The 18,512-nt window shown below is 36.9% G+C and overlaps 1 protein-coding gene across 2 annotated transcripts in view; it reads right to left on the bottom strand.

Moving 5' to 3' along the window:
* The window catches only part of B3GNT2 (UDP-GlcNAc:betaGal beta-1,3-N-acetylglucosaminyltransferase 2), a 126,914-nt gene extending 112,183 nt beyond the window's left edge, over positions 1–14,731 (bottom strand). For both annotated transcript variants that reach the window (XM_053712057.1, XM_053712056.1), the window contains exon 1: positions 14,554–14,731. The gene's annotated coding sequence lies outside the window, so the exon portion shown is untranslated. The remainder of the gene's footprint in view (positions 1–14,553) is intronic.
* Between the last annotated feature and the right edge of the window lie 3,781 nt (positions 14,732–18,512).

The following is an 18,512-nucleotide window of genomic DNA, read 5'->3' as shown; positions in this document are numbered from 1 at the left end:
ATTTATTTAAAAAAAAAAAAAAAAAAAAAAAACTTTATGTATATAAATAGATCTACAAAACATTTATGCAAAGAAAAAATGTGTATAATGTCCCTTTAAGGTTTTAAAGGTAGCAAACATTATGCACTTTCATTTTCTTTCCCTCTTGCTAATGGTGATTGAACTTTTTGAAAAACCTAACGGGGTGTGTGTGTGTGCACGTACGTGCGCAACTATACATAAATACATATACACTATTAATAGATTTTAATTGGTGAGAAAACAAAAGCTTATATTTTAAACTTTTATAAGAATGAGCTCACATACAAAGCACAACAAAAACACAGGAGGTACACACACATATATAGATAAATGCATTTCTGAAGGGCTTGACAAAGGTGACAGCACGCAAAAATAAATAAAAAATCAAGGTCCTGGTTATCATTTAAAAGCAAAAGACAGCAGCACTAATCCTTCACAGCAAAGTTATGTATTTATCAGGACATAATAACCAACAGAGTACAACAATGTTTCGGTCTACACGACCTTAAAGGGACAGTCAAGTCCAAAAAAAAAAAACTCATGTTTCAAATAAGGCATGTAATTTTAAGCAACTTTCCAATTTACTTTTATCACCATGTTGCATACAAAAAAACACTACTAATTCACCATATTTAAAGCCAGTATGGGCGGAGTTTCAATTCTAAAGTTAATTGAAATGTTAACTCTTTCAACACCTCTTGCACTAAACAGGCACATTATACACCCCTCTACTGGTGAATTAGAGAAATACAAAATGCTTAAAAAGATCTAGTACATAGAAAATTCACAACAAACTATCACTGCATATAATGTATATACAAATTATTTTTTAGAAGAATACAGAACACATTATAGTTTCTCCAGATTTAAGAAAACCTATACAATACAAACAAGTCTCCCAATACGTCCCCTTTATGTTAGTTGCCATTCTATCTCCTTATTCATTCCTACTGGCTCCAGAGAGTTTAGTTTGGATATCCAGAAACTCTCTTTCCTTTAAAAGTTTAGTCCTATCCCCCCCTCGCCTGGGCCTGCCCACATGCTCAATATTTTGGAATCTCAATTGAGATACTGTGTGTCCTGCTTTTATGAAGTGATGTGATACAGGGCAGGGGCCTTCAAAATCTTCACTCTTATATCCGATTTATGCTCATTAATTATGTCCCTTATTCTCCAAGTACATTCCCCTATATAAATGTTTGCACATGACACTTACATATATATATAGCATAGTCTGTATTACACGTATGGTAGCCAAAAATCCTCAGTTTCTGACCACTCGTTGGGTGATAAAAATATTCACCCTTTATAATGTTGTTACAATTGCAACAACCAAGACAGGGGTAACACCCCACTTTGGGGGTAGACAGGTATGTGTTTCTTTCGTTTGTTAGAGCCCACATCTGATCTCTAATATTCATTCATAGTCCTCCTATAGGCTGGCAAAGGTCTTTGTTGAAACTTTTCAATCGGGGGGTTCAAATCCTTCAAGACATTCCAATGTTCATTAATAATCTTTATGATTTTTACCCACTAAAAGGGTTATATTGAGATACAAAAGATAACCTATTTGTTTTCTCTGTCCATTTCTTCTCCTTCCATACACCCCTTAAATGACCAGTCAACACAGTAGATTTGCATAATCAACAAATGCAAGATAACAAGACAATGCAATAGCACTTAGTCTAAACTTCAAATGAGTAGTAGATATTTTTTTCTGACAATTTTAAATGTTATGTCTTTTTCCACTCCCCCTGTACCATGTGACAGCCATTAGCCAATCACAAATGCATACACATACCATTTGACAGCCATTAGCCATTCACAAATGCATACGCACTTATTCTTGCACATGCTCAGTAGGAGCTGGTGACTCAAAAAGTTTAAATATAAAAAGACAAGTGCACATTTTGTAAATGGAAGTAAATTGGAAAGTTGTTTAAAATGGCATGTTCTATCTGAATAATGAAAGTTTAGTTTTGATTGAGTGTCCCTTTAATATGGTGTCTCTAGGGATTTCCTTCACCTGATCAGTTTGTTCCTTTATCAGTAATTCAGGGTAACCTCTTTCCCTAAACAACTGTCCCATTTCCTCAAGTTTAGTGTCTACCTTCTCTTTATCAGATACAATCTTTATCACCCTCAATAGCTGGCTTTTAGGTAAGCTTTTAATAAGGGCAGGTGGGTGAGCACTATTATACAGTTTAGGAGACTATTTCTGTCTCTTTTCTAAAAAAGTCAACCTGCAGTACTCTACCTTTTCCCCCCACACAGTAGTGTCTAAAAAGTAAATTGACTTCACTGTGTCATTTTAATTTTTTTGTGTCTTGTTACACCATTCATATCTCCCAAAAAAGACACTAGAAAGGCCACGTCACCCCCCCCCCCCTCCATAAGCCAAATATATCATTTATGTATATATACCAACATATTCCATATTTCTGAAACATGAGAGTATACAAAATCCTTTTCACACATATTCATGAATATATTGGTGTATGTGGGGCAGGGTCGGCTACAGAACGAATGAAATGGGGAGGCATTTTTTTCACGAGGGGGCACGCATTTACAAAGCATGTATGAGAGTCAAAATAAGAGCAGACCTACATATTCTGCAGGAAAGTGTAGCTTCTGGCTGCCTTATCCACCACTATTAACATTTGGAAAATATGTGCTAAATCACTAGGTAAAAGAATGAAGTCTAAATCCTATGCAGTGCACTAAAAGAGAGCCATTAAACTTCAGACCCCCAGTGCAATAGCTCCTTAAAAACAATTTAACATGATCCAAAACCCTTAAACTCATTCTCAAATCTCAATCATGTCCTACAGCCATGCACCCCAAATCCCCCAATGCAATTAACCCCTTTGTTTGCAATAGCAGTGAGGATACTAGGTTTTCAGGTACTGGTAATTTGTAGATTAGATTTAGCTATACCCGGATATTAGGCTACTTAATACAACCTATGTACTGTGAACCTATAAGAATATTATTGTATCATATAAATATAAGTTTATAAATGGCTACCAGCTTCTATCGACGACTCAAGTGCACTGTGATCTGCACTTTTGAGGCATCGATAGAAGCCAGTAGCCATTTGTAAACTTATATTTATATGATACAATCATAGTCTTATCATGGTCTATTGTTTAAGAAAATGAGTAACTAACTCACGATAGTTAGGTAAAATTAATAGGGTTAAAGACAAGTCCAAAAAGTCTCTAATTCATTTCCGATACCAAATAAGAGGTTAAGACACGGAGCTCCTTGCAGATGCGTGATGCAACCTCACAGTTCAACAGATAACTCCGCCCCTAGCATGCAGCATTACATAACAATTCATTATTTTATTTATTTTTAAAGCATAGGATCATATCAATATTTTTGAGGAAGCACAGTATTCCATTTGGGTGGGCATTGCCCCCCAATGCCCCCCTTTGGAGCCGACCCTGATGTGGTGGCAACGTTAGACCCCATGGCTGTCCCTTGGCATTGCAGGTAAAACTGGTCATGGAACAAAAAATAATTGCAATGCAAAATCAGTTCCAATAGTTCCATCACAAACTAGCATTGTATATCAGTAAACATATTGCTGGATTGTATATTATTATAGGTTATTTGTAGAGCGCCAACAGATTCTGCAGTGCTATAAACAAAAGCAGAGTACAACAAAACAATTATAGGGATCAAATGGGTAGAGGGCCTTGATAAGAGTCGCACTCTGTTGTAGTCTGCTCTTAAGAAGGTGATCTACAAAACAGCTGGACTCTTAGGCATACATGCTAAGGGGGTTCAAGGTATAGCAATGGAGAGTAACTGGTATAAAGAAAGGTTAGCATAGGTTGTATGCATCCCTAAACAGTAGAGTCTTTAGGGAGCGCTTGAAGCTTTCAAAACTAGGGGAGAGTCTTGTGGAGCGAGAGCGTTCCACAAGATGGGAGCCAGTCTGGAGAAGTCCTGTAAATGGGAGTGTGATGATGTAACGAGGAGGAGGAGGAGAGTAGGAGGTCATGAGCAGAACAAAGGGGACGGGAGGGAGAGTATCTGGAGACAAGGTCTGAGATAGATATAGGGGGGAGCAGTGCAGTTGAGGGCTTTGTATGTCAGAGTGAGAATTTTGTGTTTAATCCTGGAGGTAAGAGGAAGCCAGTGAAGGGATTGGCAGAGAGGTGCAGCAGATGAAGAGCGACGTGTAAGGAAGATGAGCCTGGCAGAGGCATTCATCATGGATTGTAAAGGAACTAGGCAGCGGCTGGGGAGGGAAAGGATGAGAGAGTGGATTAAAATCTTAGTTGTGTCTTGTGTAAGGAAATGTCTAATTTTAGAGATGTTTTTAAGGTGGAAGTGGCAAGCTTTAGTCAAGGATTGAATGTGAGGCGTGAAAAATCTGAAAGAAATGTGACCACGAGACATTGGGCATGTGGGGTAGGGGTAATGATGGAGTTGTCAACAGTTATAGAGAGATTGGGGGTGGAGATTTTGGAAGAAGGGGGAAAATAAGGAGCTCAGTTTTGGAGAGATTTAGCTTAAGGTAGTGAGAGGACATCCAGGAAGAGATGTGAGCATGACAGTTAGTGACACGGGTAAGGAAGGAGATAGGTCTGGTGCAGAGAAGTAGATTTGGGTGTTGTCTGAATACAAATGATATTATAAACCGTGGGACTTTATTAGGGAACCTAATGACGACGGGTAAATTGAGAAGAGAAGGGGACCGAGGACAGAGCCTTGCGGTACCCCGACAAAGTGGTGACGGGGCAGAGGAGGCCCCAGAGAAGGCTACACTAAAGGTACGGTTTGACAGGTAGGAAGAGAACCACGAAAGGGCTGTGTCACAGATGCCGAAGGATTGGAGGGTTTGGAGCCAAAGAGAGTGGTTAACAGTATCAAAGGCTGCGAACAAATCAAGGAGGATAAGCAGAGAGAAGTAGCCTTTTAATTTTGCTGTAAGTAGGTTGTTGTTAACCTTAAAAGGGACACTGAACCCAAATTTTTTCATTTGTGATTCAGATAGAGCATGCAATTTTAAGCAACTTTCTAATTTACTCCTATTATCAAATGTTCTTCATTCTCTTGGTATGTTTATTTGAAAAGTAAGAATGTAAGTTTAGATGCCGGCCCATTTTTGGTGAAAAAAAACTGGATTGTCCTTGCCGATTGGACAGCACCAATAAACAAGTGCATTCCATGGTTCTGAACCAAAAATTTGCTGGCTCCTTAGCGAAGATTCCTTCTTTTTCAAATAAAGATAGCAAGAGAACGAAGAAAAAAATTAGGAGTAAATTAGAAAGTTGCTTAAAATTTCATGCTCTATCTGAATCATGAAATAAAAAAAAAATTGGGTTCAGTGTCCCTTTAACGATTGCTGTCTCTGTGAAGTGATGGGGACGAAATCCAGATTGCAGTGGGTCAAGGAGGGAGTTTAATGTAAGGAAATGGAATAGGCGTGCATAGCACTTTTCACAGCATCCATTCCACTACATCCCATGAAAACAATATGAACGTATCTCTCTCCAAATGTAAACCCTCTAACTTATTCAGAAAATAACCAGTATCTTTGATATACGAGGCTGATTGCGATACCAAGGGTCTCAGAATTTGATCTAAATAAATTGACATATATTAGTTAATATAGAATGAATGCTAGCCACAATGGGATGATCAGTGGGGAATTTACCATCCTTGTGGATCTTGTGGAGTGTGTAGAAAACTGATATCACAAAGCTTTCAGATATTAAAAATGTCACCTCTTTTTTGGTCAAAAGACCATTTCTAGACGCTGCTGACTTTTGCATATTGACTTTGGGTGAATACAGGACCCTGCAGCGTGCACCTATTTGAGCACGTTGGCTCTGGACACTTTGTTTGCCGTTATTTAAAAGCACCCCGATTCTGCAATTTGGTCTAGATCATCACTACTGCCAAAGCCATGCATCACATCCTAGCAGCTACTGCAGTACGTCTCCCCGTAAAAGTCAGGCTCATTATATATTTAATCCATTTATGAACCCTCTTTTCTGGGCAATAAGGCATTATAGGGAGATTATAATGCCAAAATGGCATGTTCTGATTCAATAAAGCTTGTAATTGTAGCTTTATCAACTTTACAAACTATATGTGTTTCGACCGCCAAAAAAAAAAAAGTTAAAAGGGACAGTCAACACCAGAATTATTGTTGTTTTAAAAGATAGATAATCCCTTAATTACCCATTCCCCAGTTTTGCATAACCAACAGTTATAATACAATTTTTACCTCTGTAATTACCTTGTATCTAAGCCTCTGCAGACTGCCCCCTTATTCTTTCGACAGACTTGCATTTTAGCCAATCAGTGCTCACTCCTCTGTAAATTCATGTGCATGAGCTCAATGTTATCTATATGAAACACAAACTAATGCCCTCTAGTGGCAAAAACTGTCAAAATGCATTTAGATTAAAGGCGGCGTTCAAGGTCTAAGAATGACCTCCTAGGTTTAGCTTTCAACTAAGAATACCAAGAGAACAAAGCAAAATTGGTAATAAAAGTAAATTGGAAAGTTTTTTTAAAATGACATGTCCTATTTGAATCATGACATTTTTATTTGGACTTGACTGTCCCTTTTAATACAAAGTACGGTTAAGAAGTTAGAGAAAACTGAACATAATACATTAGCTTTTTCTCACAATGCTGAACAGACTGTATATCCCCTGACTGCTTGTCTGCTTCTGATTCAAGATAAACATAAAAAGTTAAATATTAGTCATGAGATTTTCTCTGTAACTTAAGGTCAAACACTAACAGAGCTGATGTCTCTCACGCTAGTGAGTGAGAGGTATTCAGCACATTAATAGTATACTATTTTGTGCCACAAAAGCAACAGCCTACAAGTACTACAAAATAATTTTAAATCAACTTTTTAGAAGCCAGCAAAGGGCCCTATATAATAAAAAAAATTACATACACACACGTTGATTGGAGTAGCCGTGTTAGTCCAGAGATTTAGATAGCAAAATAACAAGAGTATTGCATTGAGCAATGATAGTTTTTTTATTGTACTAACTATACATTTATAAGTTGACAAGCTTTCAGAAGAGTTCCTTCCTTTATCAAGTCTGAAGCAATACTGACCAATTCAATGGAATTTACTGATTATATCTTAAAACACAGAATAGCTAAGAAGACAGTGCAGGGAGAGGAGGAGGTGTCGTAAAAATCATGAGGGGGGCTTAGGTAACAGGCAGACAGTGTCCAGTGTAGGAGAACAGACAGATATTAGACCACCATGGGGTGAAAGCATCAAGGACAGCAAAAATTCATGAGCACACGCCTGTAAATTCAAAAAATGTTACTTTATTAACCAGCATAATCTAGGGCAACAAAACTTATTATGCATACCCTGACTCAGTTAAAACAAACCTATGGCCATAGAGAGGGAAAAAAAAAAAAACGACATCAATCCTTCATAAACATGTATTGATTCCCTAGGTTAAATACTTTAATAAGGAGATATAAAATTTCAATACTAAATGAATACATAATAAACAGTATGTTATCATTTAAGGAATTGATGGCATAATGAAAGACAGTCCAGCAAAGTCCATGCAGTAACTATTAGTTGTAGAAATCAAATATAGCTTATAAGCAACAGATGGTTGTTAATGCAGTTCATGCAAGCATAGCCGTTTAGTAAATTTGAGCAGTTAATGCAACAAACAGTGTGTCAAGCTGATTTCCACATATACCAATGCTGTCAGCACAATAAGCTGCAGGTTAGTAATGCAATTTGTAAGAGAACAGTTCAAGCGGATTGTATCACTTCCTGCATTTAAGGCAATTCGCAAACAGGCTCACAGTTCAATATATGGTGTATAGTAACGGTCGGGATAATCCTACTGAGAGCTATACTCTCATCTTAGGGTCCCATGGATCTCACCACCTCCTTAACTGTGCTGTCATCCTTCCATGTGCTGAAAGTGATATCCGTCACTTAGGAACCGTTTCTCTGTTGCGGTTCTCTTGCGGCTAGACCTGCACCATGTCTGGTTCCTTTCCAGGCTGGTTTGCGACACAGCAGATCCTTCCTTACTCGGGTAAGCTACCCCGAGTCATGTTAGAGACATGTAACACGTGTTTCGCCGCTAGGGACTTCCGGTGCGTCTTCATGACGTAACGGTGCTACAGTTAACTCTTCCTCACGGAAATTTATACACTGTATTCAGGAGGCCTGGGCAATCTTTTTTCCTCCTTTAAAAGTATATCTGTCTCTGTGATTGAACCAATCATAAGGAATGCAGGCATGTTTAAGGTTTTAATTAAAAACAATTCTCCTATCAATAAGTTTGTTATTAATTTGTCTTATTTCTAGTTATGGTGGTCATTTTCACAAAGTATTTACACATTATTAATATTGTTAAATGACAGGTGTGTGCTCATAAATCATATAGCTTATAATTTACAGTAGTTGTACACCGTAACCTGTTACTTTTTTCTGAATTTTTTTATATATAAACATCCAATTATATTAACCAATTTATATACAGAGGAGTTCACCACCAGTCAGCCAGGGATCTCTCAATAATTATTTACAAAGAACATATAATGCATTTCCTTAAGTTTATAAAAAAAAGGGGCATAGTTGATTTCCTCATTTAATCCTCCTGGAGTGAGGGTGTTCATGTGATAAATTCACTTGTACTCAGATAGTAATAGCCTTTGATCTAGATCGCCACCTCTGTGCTGTAGATCAATTAGTTCTAGCCCTCTTACTTTAAGTGAGGATACAGAACTCTTGTGATGGGTAAAAAAAATGTCTGGCCACACTACTATCTTCAAGGTTTTTTTATTATTTTATGCTCTTTAACTCTTTCCCTAAGTTCCCTATAGGTTTTTCCTATATAGAAAACCGGGCAAGAACAAGAGATCATATATATCACTCCTTCACTGCGCCATGTAATGTGTCCTTTAATATTGTGTCTCTGATTGTAATAATCATAAATTACATCTCCTTTCTGTATGTTTTTACATATGCTGCATTTCCCACACATAAAGTTACAATTTTTTTGTTTATAAGTAGATAGCCAAGTACTTTTTGGTTTACTTTGTTTAAAATGGCTATGGACTACTTTATCACTTAAGTTTGGGGCTCTTCTAGGTGTCAGTCGGTTTTTCTCCCACTATTTCCCTAATAGATGTGTCTGTGTATAGTACATCCCAGTGTTTGGCAAAAATTGCCCTAAGATCCTGCTATTTGTTGTAAGTTGCAATGAATCTTACTGCTTCTTTGTACTATCTACATGTATATTTTTACCCTTATACAGGGTTTCATCCCTTGTTTTTTTACTTGCCTTTGAGTAACTTTGTTTCAGCAATTTCTTTGGATATCCTCTTTCTATTAATCTGTTTTTCAATTCATCTGCATGATGTTTATACAACTCCACACACACACCAGAAGAACACCCCTGTGCTATATCACTTAAAATGTTGAATACTATAGAAAGACTATGTTGAAAATACATATGTGGATCACTGACACTAGCTAAATCATTCAAACAAAATTGAGTACACTTGTGATTTCAAATTAGCCTAATTGCATTAAAAGGGATACTGAACCCAAAATGTTTTTTCACGATTTAGATAGAGCATACAATTTTAAGCAACTTTCTAATTTACTCCTATTATCAATTTCTTCGTTCTCTTGCTATCTTTATTTTAAAAAGAAGGCATCTAAGCTAAGGAGCCAGCAAACTTTTTGGTTCAGACCATGGACAGCACTTTTTAATTGGTGCTGTCCAATCAGCAAGGACAACCCAGTTTGTTCACAAAAAAATGGGCCGGCATCTAAACTTACATTCTTGCTTTACAAATAAACATACCAAGAGAATGAAGAAAATTTGATAATAGGAGTAAATTAGAAAGTTGCTTAAAATTGCATGCTCTATCTGAATCACACAAACAAAAATTTGGGTTCAGTGTCCCTTTAACATGGTTATAAAATTATCTGTGAACACCAGAACCTCCACAATTTCGGACATTTGTATATCTGTATTATGGTTCCACATGGCAAAGAATTGCCAAAGGAATTGAAAAATCTGATTGCAAGACTTTACAAAGATGGAAAAGGATACAGGATGCTCAGTGACCAGCTAAAAATCAGTTGAAACACAATTGCAGCAGCAATCAGGAGGTATACAAAAAGCCATAGTACCACTTATCAGAGCCGCAGTGGCGGTCCTCCTAAATTGACGCCAAGGACAGTGCGCTATTTACACAATCTAGCTCTGAAAACCAGGACAGGCAAGTGCTTCAGACATGGCTCATCGGTTTCCAATGGAAATTGGAGTTTCTGTGACAGCTCAGACAGTGCGAAAGACATTGCATAATGTCAACCTCGATAAAACCCGACTGCTCTTCGGCAAAAAACTAAACGATTAAAAACTTTGCTAAAGAGCATTAAAAGAATTCTGATGAATATTGGGAGTACATTCTTTGGTCAGATGAGACCAAGATAAATTTGTTCAGCTCAGATGGGGTCCACCATGTTTGACATTAACCTGGCTAGAATTATTAGTGAATGCATAGTGCCAACAGTAAAGCACAAAAGTTCCGATGGATACAAATAAGTAACTCATGTGATCGTTCATGCGATTGCATGATTTCAAAGATGGGAATCATGTCAACGGGGAGTGCCTATGATACTAGGCACGCCCACCAGCCCGTGATCGCACTTTGGCTGTCCTAATGCCATATCTGCTTCCTAACGGCTAGGACGTTCCATGCCGTCCTAACGGTGCTAAAGCCCTGCTTGGACAGCATAGAACGTCCTAACGGTAGGAAGGGCTTAAACATTTGCATTGGACTCAGTTTTTGAGTTTTAAAAAGGGAAAGTAAACACCTTGCAATTACAATACATTTATTTTGTATTGCTATAGAATATTAGCAGCCAAGTCTTAATGTTTTTTTTTAAATAAATTAACATCCTTTTACTGCAATTGTTTATCAGTAGCAAAATTCTACCCACCATTTGCTTTATTTGGAGGAGCCAATCTGGACTTTGGTCATCAGGCAAGGCTAGCTATGGTCATAAAGCTAGTATAAAGCAAACTGCTTTGCGGTTCTTATCAGATAATGCCAGTTAGGGGCAGATATGTAGCAGAGTACGTCTTGAAATGCACCCTGCTGACTTCTTAAAGTCCGAGTATAAGAAATTGCTCAATTTCCAGAGTAAAATTGCGTTAAAAAGGGGACAAAATAAGTGAAAATATACAGCAAAGCCGTTTCATTGCACATAACTAAACATATAAAAAATCTCAAGGTGTTTACAGTCCCTTTAATATCTACTATTGAACAATTAAAGGACCATTAATTAAGTAGAATTGCATAATAAACTAGCGAATAATAAAGACTTTGCAATATAAATTTCAAATAAGTTTTTCCTCCAATTGCCAGCCCCCCCTGTATCATGTGACAGACAGCCAATTACATATACACTGAACTTGTGCACATGCTCAGTAGATGCTGGTTTCTCAGAAAGTTTGGGTATAAAAAGACTGCAACATTTGATAATGGAAGCAAATGGAAACATGTTAGTTTAAAGTGTTTGTCTTACAGAATTATTATAATTTGTAAAGCATCAACAGATTCTGCAACGCCAAGGTGACAAAAGTATTGATGCATAAAACAGTGGTAAGGATTGAAAGCAAATAGCTAACATTTACAAAACAGGTTGAACTATATACATATTAAACTTATGATTATTGATTTGCAGGTAAAGTCTCTGCATAAGCAATAGGTTCTTAAATGTTATACTGTAACATACATAATATAACGGCAACATTTTACATTGAAACTGGTCAACATAAAATACGTATTTCTTCCTCTAAAGGTTAATAAATCTGAAGTTGACTCAGGGATGAGAAGCCTCTTACCAACAAACAATGAAAGGCTTATTACATGTGTTTATAGTGGGGTTCTCCATGCAAGCTTATTTAATAAGCAATATTATTCAGCTAATTGTAGATAATCACTTGCCCTGCTTTATGTACAGCTGTTGTGCCAAAGGGAGGCATACAATTAAAGGGACATTAAAGGAATATAAAACCCCAAAAAGTTGTGATTCAGAAAGAGCAGTCAATAAAAAGTAAAATCAATTTTCCTTATTTTATCAAATTAGCTTTGTTCCCATGGTATTCTTTGTTGAAAAAATACCTAGGTCGGTGTCTATAGCACTACATGCCATCAATAAATTGTGCTCTTGCAAAACTGCTGCCATATTGAGCTGAAGCCATGTACATGCTCCTGAGCCTATGTCCAAGCTTTTCAACAAAAGATACCAAAAGAACTAAGAAATAGAAGTAAATTAGAAAGTGGTTTAAAATTGCAGTCTATCTGAATCATTAAAGACAAAATGTTGTGTTTCGTGTCCCTGTAAAAGTCCATTAAACCGCAAATTTAATTCTCCACAAAATGCTCGATTATTAAAATTTCAATTTTTTTTTTTTTTAGCCTGCTTAAACTAGAACATGGGTTTATTTTTGTGTTACGAGAACCCCCTCTTACATGCTGCACAATAAATGATATGTACATGAGCTCATTCTCGGTCACAGTAAAGCAGGTAGCACTGAAAAGGTTTATTCATTTTGGTATCAAAATCCCAATTAAGAATGATTTTGAACCATTTATTTTGTATGCAGATCTTATGCAACAGAATCATTCATTTCTGCTGCACATATAAAAATGACTTTGTCCCTCACCCAAGAGATACTATGAGACTATGCAGTAGGGAGGTGCATATTTGAAGGAATCCCCAGGCCTACTGAAGTTTTGCATACAATATACAATACATACATATACAGTATATATAAAAATAAATGTACAGTATACATAAAATGTAGAGATGTACAATCCAAAGAAAGTTATAACCTAAAATGTGGCCCCAGCTGCTAATGTTTTCATAAGCAATGCACATTCCTCCTTACAGCACATAAGAGCTTACTGGAAAAGCAGAAGATGGTTTGGCCTCTATTCAGATACATGGTGTGGGATGTACATTGAAGTGTTTTGCTGCTTGTGGGTTAAACAGATCTGTAAAAACTGAAGCTCTTTTGATATTTCTCAACCATCACATTTTAGATAGTCTGTGAATGGAAAATGTTTGCATATTGCTGGGCAACAGATGTTCATTAGAATAAAGAACACATGCTAAATACATTTTTATAAATACTAACACTATACCTTCAAATACACTGACTGGTTACTAGGTGAGCAACTAAACTTGCACTGGGACCAGCAGCCAGGAGTGACATCAACATGATATAACTTGATCCCTCTGCCAAAAAGGCCTGTCTACAGTTTCACACACACATATTTTCATAAACACATCAGCAGTTCACAGGCTTCCAACATGGGCCATGTAGACAAGAAAGTCTAACGCCCAAAATAAAATCAGTAGACAGATTAAAACTCTGGAGATAGAAAACTAGTACTGTATCTGACAGTACTGAACACCACTGGGTACATTGCTCTTTAAAACTATTTACACTGCATGTGTGGAATGATAAGAAAAGTAGATAGGAAAAAGCTACTCATTCAATACTTTAGTGATAAATAAGGTTTCATATTACAGGTGTTACTGGTGTTGGCTCTACTTTCAGAACCTATAATATTCACGTGAGAAAGCTGACAGACATGAATCATATGCCAGATGGCTAGTTGTGGGTTTGCTGAGCAAGGTTTTCAAAGTGCATACACAATGCATGGCTACAAATGACATTATACATACACATTTGTTTTTAAATATCACTAAGGGTCAGAAAAAAAAAATGATGAAAGCTACTAGGAAGATGGAAAATATTAGCTCAGTGTTTTACATAAGAAAAAAAAAAGGATGGTAAAATGACTGGGGCCTGTTGCATGAGATATATATATATATATATATAATTTTTTTTTTTTTTTTTTAAATAGCCTCTGGTAAGTTATGTCCCTTATTCCAAAGTGAAGGTTGTCAGTGGTTTTCCATAAACACGTCGTCTTTTAGGCTTCATTTAATGCAATGAGATTTTTCTGTATTAATATAAACTTGGTAGCCACCAGCCTAAACAGTCCGTACAAGGTATTCACAGCTTCCAGTACATTGTGTTCCCTGTGAGACGGGCGTCTGGCGCAGGATTTTGCACATGATCTGTATCTAAAACATCCGGCTTCTTCTAGGTCCTTGTACGCTTCGATACTAGGCGTAAAGTCTGAATCGTATATGTAGTAACTATATACGCAACCGCCTGCTTCCCCCAATCACATTCATATAACATAAAGCTGCTGACAATCAGATGTATTTTATTTGTTCGTGAAGTCTTCAAACGCCCTACAACAAAATGTCTGGTATATCCAAAATCCTTGTTTGAGTTAGGTGCTGCAAAAGCTCATTTGACAGCGGAAGGGTTAATACTTAAGCAGGGGTTCTGGATAAATGTGCACCCTGTTGCTTCATCAACACCAGCAGTTTTGATGTAACAGAGTCCCCCGTACTACTACGCACTTATACAGCTCTGCCCGTTGCCTTACCTTGTCTGTTTGTCTGGACCGGATGCTTCTTGTGCACTGTGTCTTGCAAAAGTGTGATCATCCTCTCTGCTGCCTCATATCCCCGCAGCTACACAACTCACCGGGACGCCCGTGTGTAGTTACCGACAGTGTATCCCCAACACATCTGAATGCTTCTCTCTAGTGCACCAGCACTCAGCTGCACACCCCGCCCCTGCCGCTCTCACGGTCGTTTCTTTGATTTAATAAGGTGGACTTGCACAGTTAGGGCTAGTTTACTGTAAATAACTTTAAAAAAAATCTCCCTAGACGGTTGTTAATGAAACATTTGTTGTTACTTACGTGGGACTTATCCAGCTCTTTTTTTATATATATATATATATATATATATATATATATATATATATATATATATATATATATATATATATATATATATATATATATATATATATATATATATATCCAGTAATTAATTATATTAATAATGACCATAGTTATTGATTTAATACAAACTATTTCCAAATACCCATTGGTTATACAGCTCTTTTGTTCAGCCAGAGGCCTTGAGGGCACAATGTGGCCCTCCAATGCATTCCTGCAACCCAATCGTTCTCTCCATATGCAACACGCAGGGTGTTCATTTTACTTGAGTAAGGCCCATTCCTAAACTCTATTTGTGGATCCAGTAAGGTGGCTTCTATTTTTGTGTAAATGCAGATTTTGGTCTTTGTATTCCTAAATAATTGGAACGTTCCAGTTTGTTTACACAGAAACTAATTTTTGTCAAATGCAATTTTGCTAATTTGTTTCAGGCTCATCAAATGAAATAAATAAAAAAAATTTAAACTGTTGGACATCTGTTTTGAATTGTTTCTACAAAGCCAAAGCTATCACGCAATACATTTTGTTCTGAAAACCCCTCTGCCAATACTCTAAAACCATGGAAATAATGTTTAATAAAAAAAAACCCATATATTTCCAGACTACAAAAACTAAATCCAATTTCAAGCTCTTATGGGTATTTTGTATTAAATGTGCATCCAAATGTAATTCAAAATACACAGCACTGCATTTCAAACATTTTTAAAAAGCTATTATGCGGTGGGACTTCTGCAGGCAACCATCTTGCTTGATTGCAAATATTCTGGCTCCTGATGTGGCCTGTAAAATCTACTAAAAATCAAAAAAATTCTGCAGCATCTTATAATAGATCCAAGTAGCTGTAGCTTTTTTAACATCTAACAAGTAGACTATGTAACCCCTGCTATCTATTAGATAATAGATATGTATTCCTATCTATTCATATATCTAATTTCTTGATATAGGGAACATAACTGTCGCATATATCAGGAGCTGGATAGGAATGAATAATACTTGATCTCACTAAATTACCAACAGGGACCGATTAATTCAAATACTTGAAGAACAAATTACAGACAACATACCTATTTACTGTGGCATCACCTTCTCTATTAGCAAATGCTATCTTTTTGTTTGAGCCTTCTCATCTTACCACTGGTTATTTATATGAAAATGTTATGTTATTACATTGATTCCAAACAAAACAATTTCTCCTGACAGCAGTTGATATGTTGTAGGTGTACCCTTTTATTTCTATTATTGGGCTAAGATCCCGTTCCATATATTCGTAACAGGCTCCAGGCTTCATGACCCTGCCATTTGAATTCATGTTTTGCCTATAGCAATATTCCTTATATTTTACGCTTAAAGTGAAATGCCATTTTTGTTTTATTTTGCTCCTACAATTCTGTATGTGATGTCTTTATCTGGCCTGGTGATCCATCTATAATTTCTTGAAATTATTAGATAATGTGAGTCAGATTGTAACTGATTGATTTCAAGTATTTTATGTTTGTCATATGGTCCAAGAATGGCCTTTCAGCAACTACCAATGACATCAGTCATAATTATTTACTTTTAAGGGTCCATGAGTGGTCAGCTTTACGTTCCATTTATATTCATATATAAAAGAAAACTGAGAAGGAGGATTTATAATTTTTACCATGGTTCTTTATGTATGATCCGGATTCCATATGTTTTATTTGATAAGGGACTTAAACTACCAATCACTATGCTTGTAGGCTTTTCAAAAAGTCTGCCCATGAGCAGATATAGGGGTCGATTTAAGAAGCAACGTATACTGGTGTTTTCGCGCGAGCCTTTAGGCTCGCCAGAAACTTAAGAAGCAGCAGTCTTAAGACCACTGCTCCTTAACTCGTCCACCACCTCTGAGGTGGTGGATAGCATGATTGACACGGTCACCCCCTGCTAGCGGCCGAAGGGCCGCGAATGTGCAGGGGGCGTCATTGCACAAGCATTTTACACGAAATGCTTGTGCAATGATAAATGCAGACAGTGAATGCTGTCGGCATTTATCGATGTGGGCCGCACATTAATACATCGGTCCCTAAATGTGTTGAGGAAGCAGGAAAAGACTGATTGCCTGTAAGAACATCAGTTGCAGAGAGGATTAAGGATTCGTCCCATAATGCAAAAGAGGATTTCGGAGGAACCTCACTTGGGACGCTAAAGAACTGTACTTTTTTCACCATGCCTACACCCAATGTGACTTTGGGTGTTTGTTTGTTATATCTAGTAAGTGCATTTTATAACATACAAATTGGTACAATAAACATATCACCATTAGTAGAGATTGCGCTTTTTTTTTCTTCGTATTCTAGAACTCCCAATCACTAGCTACATTCTGCTTGGGAACTGCAATGCTTGTGACTTATGAGCAGGACTTTAATTATGTGTTCTAAATTATTTTGGAGAAAGGGTTAAAAACATCACTAGCTAGGCCAGGAACTCAAAAATTCCAAGGTCCAAGGAATTAGAGTACACATTTATTTTTGCATTAGAATGTCCCTTTAAACATGTTACTCAACATAAATTCTCATTTAGGCCCATGGAAGTCCCTCAAATTATTTTATAAAGTCATATTTTAGCTTGAGAACTGTTTTATCTAACTATGCAGATGTCTGGGTGTGAAGGAGATATACCTACATTAAAATATAATGCTCAAAAAAGTCCCCTAAGAATTTGCATGATTTATCTCCATGCTAGCAAGTTCATTTGGGTCTAGCTCTTGTTTTTGTTTTTGTTTTTTTATTAAATACTAAGCTATAACTCAAACAATTAACTGCTATGAGGAGTTACCATTCAGCTACTTTTCTAATTTAATTTGCACAGTGAAAAAAAACAGCCAGCCAGCTTTATTAGTCACACTGCTTTAATGTGATCTTGTGGGGTTTCACCATAATATTTAAAGATTTTACTATGGTCGTTGAAGATTTCACATTGCATTTCCTTAACCCCTACACAGCATTAGGATGTTCCATGCTGTCCTAACAGTGTTGGGCTTTAACTCCGAAAGGACGGCATGGAACATCCTACCTTATAAGGCGTATTTCAACCTCCCCTTTTTAACAAACTCAAGATTGGATTGGGGGCGTGCCTAGTAACAAAGGCAGTCCCCCATGATCTGATCCCGGCCTTGAAATCACGTGATTGCATCGATGATCGCGTGATTTCATTTTTGCAGCAAGTGTTTACATCGGGACTTTGTTCTGATGTTAAACACTTGTGCCGGGCATGAAGGGGTTAAATGGAGGAGGGAAATAAAGTGATTGCATTTACATACCAGGTGCACAATTACTTGTAGTTCCTGAGACACACATCCAGATTATGTTTAATCTACAGTGGGATGTTGCTACTGAGGAAAAATATCTTCCTTGTTTTACATAGAGATGTCCATGTGATATTTTCCGGATTTTTTTTACACATATCTGCTGCATCACTCTCAAGTTATTTAGTATATTGATAATATACAACTTTGACCTAAGTGGGGTTTTGTATTTGGAATAATCCATGGAGGAGCTTATAGGACAAAATTCAACTAGTGGCCACTAAGCTTTGTCTAAGCCTCTATCTTCAAGTATTTTTGGAACCTAACA

This window comes from Bombina bombina, chromosome 4 (genome assembly GCF_027579735.1).
Source record: "Bombina bombina isolate aBomBom1 chromosome 4, aBomBom1.pri, whole genome shotgun sequence".
Lineage (NCBI taxonomy): Eukaryota > Metazoa > Chordata > Amphibia > Anura > Bombinatoridae > Bombina > Bombina bombina.
This window is presented reverse-complemented; position numbering and strand designations above follow the sequence as displayed.